The 9,786-nt window shown below is 35.0% G+C and overlaps 2 pseudogenes; both read right to left on the bottom strand.

The window, feature by feature from the left end:
• Positions 1–1,622: 1,622 nt before the first annotated feature.
• LOC143672629 (protein EURL homolog pseudogene) lies at positions 1,623–2,504 on the bottom strand (annotated as a pseudogene).
• A 2,501-nt stretch (positions 2,505–5,005) lies between these two features.
• LOC143672508 (olfactory receptor 5AK3-like) lies at positions 5,006–5,759 on the bottom strand (annotated as a pseudogene).
• Between the last annotated feature and the right edge of the window lie 4,027 nt (positions 5,760–9,786).

The raw sequence follows: 9,786 nt of genomic DNA, 5'->3' as shown, positions 1-9,786 counted from the left end.
AAAAGCAATTTTATGCTCAGTAAAAGTTTTGAAGCAATGGAGAAATGGACTTCATGAACACAACAGTGTTGCTGGGATGCTGAGGTTAACTGCTTCCATGGCCATTGCTGCCACCACCCCAAATGCCCCTCATGTATCTGAAGTTGATGATTGGACATTGCAATCCCAAGTCTTGTCATGGCAGCCACATCCAGCCATTCATGAACATATTGATGGGCTTGCCAGAAAGAATGTCTTTGGCACATTTCCTCTTCCTACATTTCTCATGAATGATGCTGATTTGCATCCACATGTCTAAGCACTAGGGTATTTGGAAAATTAAATTCTGAGCTAACATCTTTAATTAGAAGGATAGAATGAAAGTTGAGTCCATAGTATCTACCCCAAAAGACCAGAGAATGATTTAAGTGCTTTCTCCATTTTAGGGGGGATTCCCAATGATGGTAGAGATTTCGCCTTCTCTGCTTCATGGGTATTTTCCACCTTCATCTTACCTTGGCTTGTCTTTGCTTTCCTGTTTAGTTGTCTCAGGTTTCTGTCTGCTATTCTACACTTTGAATAAGTTCTATGTTTTTTTGTTTTTAAACAAAATTAAGGTGCTTTATTTCCTTGGAAAAAAAACATGTATTTCATTTTCTTGGACACTTTCTATAAAAACCTGCTCATTTCTCTTTCATCAAAATTATTAGAAGTTAAAACATAATTCAACTACATAGACTTCTCCCCCAAAATTGATAAATAAGGTAATAGTTGCAAACACACTCCATTAAGAGAATAAAATGCAATGATATGAAATATGGGTCAACATATTCACTCACAAGTGTGTAAATATGTGCAGGCCTATTCAAATACAATTTATAAAGAGAGTGGAAAGGTACTTAAAATAGCATTTCAGAAAGTTGTATGTATTTTCTTTTTTGTTGTTGTTGCATAGGGAGTCACCAGGAATTAAACCTGGGTTTCCAGCATGGCAGGTGAGAACTCTGCCTGGTGAGCTACCATGTCCTACCCTAAATATAAAATTCTCAGATGGCACAACAGTGGCTCAGTGGTAGAATTCTCTCCTGCCATGCTGGAGACCCAGGTTTGATTCTCAGAGCCTACCAATGCCAAATACATACATACATATACATATACATATATATACATATACATATACATATATACATATATATATATAATTGTCATATTAAAATATTCCATATAATAAGAGGGGAATAGCATGAATTCCACTTCTTTCTTAAAAATTATCCTTAATTGTTCAGTCAATTCAGATTAATTTAGTTAATTGAGTTTAACTTTTTGTTCTGACCTGTGAATTTTATTAATACATGTTTAATAAAATCATATTGTAACAGCATATTTAGGTAGTCACATGTGTTAAGAATTATTTAGGTGCATTTAGTAATTAAGGGAAAAAGAGTCTCAAAATGAACTAAGATGATTAACCCTAGAAGAGTAGTGTATAATACTTACTTTATCTGGCAAGGTAAGTAATGCCTTAATCATTGCAAATTTGTTGACCATAAAAGAATGGACTATAACTTTCTTCACACTTCCTCAAAGTTTGTGTGCTGGCACATCAATAAAGGGTAGGGCATCCAGAGTAAATTAAATTGAGTTCAGTTTTTTATGGGTAGGTTTCACTTCATTCTTGTTTGCTCCACTTGATGATATAATAACTTAGAATAGTTCTTGAGGAGCTGTTTGAGGCAACACGGAAGACGTGGAGCTGTGAGGACACAAAATCTTACTTTGTACTTGGTGTATTAATTCTTCAAAAGTTCCTGGATTTTCTGTCAGAACTTTGTATTCAGTTGCTGAAATTCACTAAAAGTAACCAAATTCATTTTCTCTCTGCTATGGTGTGGATGGTAGGTCTGAACATCAGCCTTTGGGCTAGAGATTATCTCTTCTTTTTTTGCTATACTTGGTTGTGATTTTGAGGCCACAATACACTATTATGGTATAAAATGGCAACAGCATCTTGTAACACAGAAAGCCTAAAGTTTGTCTTTTCCCTTGCTCCAAAATTCTTTGTATAAAGTCTGATTTACCACCTGTACTTCATCTATCCGTTTTACAGAATACTTTGATTCTGGGGAGTCAAACAGTGAAAGTTTTATCTGTCTATGCCTGAAATAAAACAACTGATACTGGGGATGTTTAGAACATTCAGAAGAACTCCAGATCCTTATTTTGTGCACATGATACAATCCAGTTTATCTTTTTACTCAAAATGTTTTTTTTTAACTTATTCACATGTGCTTTTTGAAAACTTGGATCCAGAACAATTCTAGTTTGAAATCAAATGGTACATTTCAAAGCAGTCCTTATGACACCTTTGTGATCTGGTGTGCAAGAGTTTAGATTTTAGTACTCCTTCAATATTTAGCTCAAAACATGTGGCAGAAGGAGAGCATTTCTTTGTCTGCCCTCATTATACCAACACTGCAAATGTCATCACTCATACCAATGTTTATGAACTGTTCCTCCCCATTCATAGTGTCCCATCTTCCGCTGTGCAGCATGACAGCCATTCTGTTAGTGTTTGGCTCCTCAGAATTCCTACATCTTAATGCCTCTCTTTCCTTGGCAAAGTATCTTTCTTGGGAGTGTCTGAGTGACTGTTCAATTACAGGTTAATTACGGGTCTCCTGTTTCTTTGTGGTCAGCTCTAAGTAAATTTTCAAAATTGTAAGTAAATGAGTAAATGAATTATCTCTTCTTTTTTTGCTATACTTGGTTGTGATTTTGAGGCCACAATACACTATTATGGTATAAAATGGCAACAGCATCTTGTAACACAGAAAGCCTAAAGTTTGTCTTTTCCCTTGCTCCAAAATTCTTTGTATAAAGTCTGATTTACCACCTGTACTTCATCTATCCGTTTTACAGAATACTTTGATTCTGGGGAGTCAAACAGTGAAAGTTTTATCTGTCTATGCCTGAAATAAAACAACTGATACTGGGGATGTTTAGAACATTCAGAAGAACTCCAGATCCTTATTTTGTGCACATGATACAATCCAGTTTATCTTTTTACTCAAAATGTTTTTTTTTAACTTATTCACATGTGCTTTTTGAAAACTTGGATCCAGATTCAATCAAAGTTTTCAGTCAAATTTATGCAGTTGATAATTTGTAAAGCCATGTGCAATTGCTCAACATCTGGCCATTGCTACCTTTCATAATGTCAGAAAGGAAGGGCCTTCCTTTGGACAAGTACTAACAATCACCTATCAATCTCAAGCAAGAGCCTAGCACAACACCTTTCTCTTCATATGAGCCTATGAGATTAATGTGCTTTTCCTTATTTAGCCCAGAGACCATGTCCTCTTAGGATGTACTTGACCTCAGTATTGAATGCTCAATGCTATGTGACCTTTTATTTTGCAATCTATTCTGATATTGGATTCTAAGACTTCACAATATTAAAAATGTTTATCAAAATTATTGCATGGCAAAATCGTATATCAAATTTCCCATTCTCCAGCCCCTGACCACCCTCTGTCTATTTGGCTAATGGCCCTGTAGCAGTGTCCTGATGTTCTGACCATTGAATGCACTTGGTCTTGCCCTGGTATCAAAAATTCTTTCTTTATCTAAGGCAGAATCATGTAATTCTACATTGACTTCAGGATAGTTTTTCACTTCTCTAAGAATTTATGGGGATGTTTTATTTGTTCATGTCTTCTTAGCTTGCCCATTTCACCTCAAGGAGTTTCTTGTGAACATAATCTAGAGTCACTTCAAGAGATGTGAGATGTGAGATGTGAGATTTGCTCTTTCACTCAGTAGCATGGCATTTTTGGTATGCAGATGGGACTTTCCATGTATCATCAATCTATTTGCTAAAGCTTTTCTGTCAATGTTTTTTTCTTCCTGATTCAAAGGCCTCTGGGCTTCCCTTGGACTTTTCATTAAGATTCTGTAATTTAAATTATTTGTGTGCCCTAAAATGAATGTTGTGCCTTTTATAAATGAATGTCCACTGATAGGGTTTTAGATTCATCTACATTCTAGATTATCCAGATCTCTTTGAGGGAATAACAGAAAATGTTTATAGAGTTTATGTTTCTTAAACAAGAAACAGATTTACTCAAAAAATAGTGGAACTAATGACAGAAATAAGTGTTTCAAGAGCTTGAAAAAGTCACTATCATGGGACTATAGTATGAGTGGATAGTCTAAATCACAAGATGCTTTTTAAAGTGACAACTTTATTTTAAAATGGGATTTGTGCAATATTTAGAACAGAGCTTGCAAGTCACTTCATTATGGACAATTTATGGACTTGTTGGAATAAATGGAATATGAACTTATGTTTTAGCATTGATTTATACCAATAAGAGCCTTTCTAGTCTTTATATATATATATATACAGTCATGTATATATATATACATATTTATATATATATTGTTGTATGCTCTTTGGTGGGGTCACATTTCATTATTTTTCCATGTGAGTATTCTGTTATTGCAGCATCATTTGTTGTATTTTTTTGATATTTTTGTTTGTTTGTTTGTTTTGCTTGTTTGTTTGTTTTGGGAGCAGTGCATGGAGTGGGAATGAAACAAAGATCTCCTGCATGACAGACAAGAGTTCTACCAATGAACTACCCTGTGTGCCTTCTAGTTTTTATGAATTTATTTAAAAGTATTCAATATTTGGTAAAATTTATGCATGATTTTTAATGTTTTAAAACAATCTTGAAAGGTAGTAGCTTATTTTTCTTTATGGTGGTACAAAATATGTTTCTCAGGTATATTTTAAGGAAAATATTCCTGACAGATGTTTACTCTAATGCTTATATCTTATCTATTGAAGGAGATGGTACTGGTCTAAGAGTTGAACAGGTTCTCCATTTCAGAAACATTAAATTGTATTAACTCATGTCCATTGGATGCCTTGATTGCTGAATTTTAATGATACGCATCAAACTTAGAAGAACTTCTTCCTTATCACTTTTAGAGCTTATTTTACCTCCTTATTTCTCAAACTCTAGATCAAGAGGTTGAACATGGGAATCACAATACCATAAAATATGGAGGTGACATTTATGTTGTCTTGGGAATTATTAGAATGAGGCTGTAAGAACATGTAAAGGAGGGTTCCATAGAAGATGGTGACTGCTGTCAGGTGAGAGGCACATGTGGAGAAGTTTTTTTCCTCCCTGCAGTAGAAGACATCTTTAGGATATCAGCCAGGATGTATATATAGGAGAAGATGATGACTGACAGAGTGAACATCAAGTTAAATCCCTCAAAGACAACAAGTAACATCAGGCTGATGTCACTGTTGGAGCAGGATAGGGTGAGGGTTGTGGAGACACCACATTAAAAGTGACTGATGGCAGGGACTTGCAAAAGGACAGTGAAAATATGAATCCTGTGTGTATGGAGGAATTTATTGGGTCCATCACATAGGAACCAGCTGCCAGTTGGTTGCAAACTCCTTGGGACATGACTGTAGGATAGTGGAGTGGCTTACAGATGGTTACATACTGGTCCACTGCCATAGCAGCCAGGAGGTAACAGTCACTGGTGGCTAATGTTACATAAACCCACAATTGCAGTATACATCCCATGAATGGTATTGATTTATTTTCTTATATGAGGTTTTCCAACATCTTGGGAGTGATAGCAGAGGTATAACAGACATCAATAAAAGCCAAATGTTGTAGGAAAAGGTGCCACATTTTCTGAAGTCTGGATTCTGTCTTCATGAGTAGGATTGTTCCAGTATTTCCCACCATGGAGGTCACGTACAGCAGTAGAAATAAGATGAAGAGGGCATGGAGAAACCTGTGTTGGGCACCATATCCAAGAAGAAATAATTCTGTCACTTCAGTGCTATTTCCACATGTTGTGGCTACAAAAATCTAGGAATGACAGAGAAAGGCCATGAGAAAAAGAGAAGAGTCTGTGAATTCATGAAATGAAAGTGCTCTTATGTTCACTGCCACTTTTTGACTTTGGGTTTTTGGGCAAACACTCACGTTAGGGTTTGTTGATTTCTAAATATTTGAAACATTTTCCTGTTAAGAAACAACCAGGTAGAGACATACACTTGGGCTGTGGTATCATTTGCAAAATGAGGATGATTATCATAGAAGTCTGACTTCTAACATATTTGATTTTAGGAAACACAGATTTAGACACTTTTCTCAATATATTTTAGAGACATATGTTTGGTCTGCATTTGTTTAAAACAATAGTCAAACGTGATTATGTATCTTCTTCAAAAACTTATAGTTTTTCTCAGTTATTTATTCTTTTATTTCTGGTCCAGCCTCTCAAAATTATTAGCTCTAGGTAGGCAAATTTCCTGATATTCACTTATAATCCAATTACATTTCAAGGCTTCAGAGTATTTTCCCTTGTACTCCTATCTATAGCAGCTAACCAGCTGACACTTTCCCAAACAGATAGATTATATTTATATCTATATACCTATGTTCATACATCATAGTATCTATATACATATGAACATCCATGTAAATACATCTGAGAGATAGGCATGCATTTCCCATTGCATTGCTTTTCTTTTTAATTAAAACCTAGGTGCAGCAGGAATCATCTTTTACCTGTTTTTTTTTCTACCTCTTGTTTTCCCAACTCTGTTATCTGGTTAGGAATACAGCTGACGTTTTTTATATACTTCATTCATGAGGTTCATATATTGCTATTGCTCATGCTTTTTTATTCCAATGTCTTTTTTCTCACACACAATTCTGTACAGTTAAACACTGCTTGTTGTGGAACAGTGTATAACAGACTCTTGGAATAGTACAGATTGTATTGCAGCTTATCAATGTCTTAGTGTTTTCTTCTGGATATAGTTAGACCATACTACTCACCACTCATGCAATGGCATGTGGCCATGATCTCAAATTCTACTCAATGGAACATGGGAAAAAATTTATCTGTGCTTCCTCTAGGCCTGGATACATTTGTACCCAATCAGAACCAAGTATCTTATGACTTTTACTCTATCATCTTCATCTATTGGCTAAATTTTGACATTGAGAAAGTTTTGGAGGCCAGGTGTTAAGGTTTCCAGGTAAAATACAGGATATCAGTTAAATTTAATTCATATAAATATATATTTTTAACAAAAGCATAATCTAAATATTCAACAGGATGTCTTATGTTAAGAAAATTGCTGCTTATTTGAAATTCCTATTTAACTGGCATCTTGTTTTTATATTTACCAATTCTGATATCCTTACATGTATTGCATATGGTCATCTTCTGTGACCTTGTTTCCTCAGTAACTGCAGAAAGGGATATCACTGCCAGCAGACCCTTTCTCCACTGGATCTTATGTGATTGAGAACTTGTACTGAGTTACTAAGAGTTGGGGATTAGTTTATTACAGCTGGTATTTTTATTTTAACCAGATTTCATTCCAGTCATGCATACTTTATAGGTGTACATATTTTTCTTTATTATTCTAATTGCCTTTTTTGCATGTTACTAAGATACATTTACACACCATGTGTTCTATTCAAAGTACACAATCAGTGCCTCACAATATCATTGCAGTCGTGCTTATGATTATTCATGATAACTTTTCATTTTCTGAGGTGTAGTAATTTGTAATATAAATAAGAACTGAGTCATGTAAGTTCTGAGACTGTTACATGAATAAAAAATACAATATTTAACAAAAAGGAAGCATACCTGATATATTTTAATGCCTTTTTTACTTCTCTCCTTACTTTTCTGGGTGTTGAAGAAATTAAACTTTTAAGAAAGTCATTAAAACAAACGTAGCTATCAAAGATATGAAATAGCATCTGTTTTTGGTATGTGGTTGTAAAATAATAGGCAAAATTCTATATGTAGTATCCCAGAAAAACTTTAAGATTAATGTTTTACTATTAGGTCTATCTAAATGAATATTGCCTAGTCCAAAGTGCTTTAGATGCAAATATCTAATACCAGAGATAATGCTTTGAACAAATCTGTGTTTTTGAATTCTTGATAACTTTCTGAATTTGGATTCTTGATAGTGCAATTTTCTAATCTCAGAAAGGTACTCAAATGAAGTATGAATGAAAAGCGGGTGTAATGATTTTTAAAAATTCCTTCAGCCTTCTGCACCAGGCTATATAATTTAAAAGATAATGCAAGAAAGTGGACTTGATGCAGTACATGGGAATGTAAGGTAAAATACAGCAAAGATCATTGTAAAGCAATTCTGAGTTTTTAAGCAATGAAGAGAATGCCTGTTAGCTGATGTTTTAGTTTGTTAATGCTGCTGGAATACAATAGATCAGAAGTATATCTTTTATAAAGGAGACTTGTCAAGTTACATATTTATAGTTCTAAGGCCATAAAAGTCTCCAAACTAAAATATCCAGAGAAAGATATCTTGACTCAAGGAAAGCCAATGGCATCCAAAAATATCTGCCACCTGGGAGGGCATGCATCTGGCATCTACATGTCCTTTGGATTCTAGTTTCAAACAGTTTCTCTGGGGGCATTTACTTTCTCCATCTCCAAACATCTCTGCTTATGTAAATCCTGAAGCTACTGTGATTTTCCAAAATATCTCCCTTTTTAAAGGACTCCAGGAAACTAATCAAGACCCACCTTAAATGAACAGTGTTACATCTCCATCTAATCAAGAAGTCCAAACCACAATTAGTTGTGCCACATCTCCATGGGAACAATCCAAAGTTTCCACCCAAACAATAGGTCTGCCCTGACAAGAGGTTTAGGATAAAGAACATGGTTTTTCTGATACATAATAGCCTCAAACCAATACAGTTGAAGATTGAAAAGGAATTTTCAAACAAATATGGAGGTCCTGGGATGAGGTTTCTTGTGCCTGAAGGAATTTTTCCATCACAGAAATTTAGACCTTGGGTTAAAGAGCTTAGTGGGGGATCAGAAGGGAGTGATATTGGATTCACAGAGTGTCGATGATCCCAAATGTAGTGTAGACCCATGAAGGGTTACCATCTCAATGAAGAATGTCTCCAAAAAATCTATGATGGGTTACAATATGATGGTAGCAACAATGCAGGATTGTGCACACCCCAAGGGTTCACCTTAAAGGGCTACAATCATTTAGATATATGAATGCAGGTCACTTTGAGAAGGAACATTGTTCTAAAATGGAACAAAGCTTAACAAAAGCAAAGTTGTTTTACTTATATGAAGCCACATCTCTTTTACAGGATTTTATAGTACCAAGGGTTTTAAGCATTTTCAGTGTTCAAAGGGTCAATTTGGTTAAAAAGAAAATTAAACATTTAATGTGTTGAAAACAATGTGCAGACCCTAAAGTCTGTTATCATGCAGAGTAGGCTGCATTCAGAGTCTTCAAAATATTATAGTCATTTATTATGTTAATTTTCTGTGTCCTAATGGAGATGCATTCCAAATGCTGTTTGATTTAATTTAAGGAGGCATCTCAACTGGTTTGAGGCTTTGGACCTCTTTCTTAAGTTATTTGCTTTTAATTTCCCTTTGTATGTGTGATTGGGCCATTTGGAGACACTGTCAGGAAAGGTAACTACAAGTTGCAGAAGGAATCTGAGCAAAAGTATGGTGAAATTTCCCCACAAGCTAAGGGGGAGAAGTAAAATAGACCCATAGTTTTACTCAATTATGGTGGCAATGCTCTATTTAGCAGCAGTTTCTACATTAAACCACAGACAACTTTTTCTGTATTCCTTTCACAGGCATTCTTAAGTAAAGGAGATGTTGAGTCTAGGGTAGGTCTATTTTTCCCCCAAATGTTAGTTGGTTATTAAGAGAAAATATTTC

This window comes from Tamandua tetradactyla, chromosome Y, assembly GCF_023851605.1.
Source record: "Tamandua tetradactyla isolate mTamTet1 chromosome Y, mTamTet1.pri, whole genome shotgun sequence".
Classification (NCBI taxonomy): domain Eukaryota; kingdom Metazoa; phylum Chordata; class Mammalia; order Pilosa; family Myrmecophagidae; genus Tamandua; species Tamandua tetradactyla.
The sequence above is the reverse complement of the archived record's forward strand: the minus strand, read 5'-3'. Positions and strand labels throughout refer to the sequence as shown.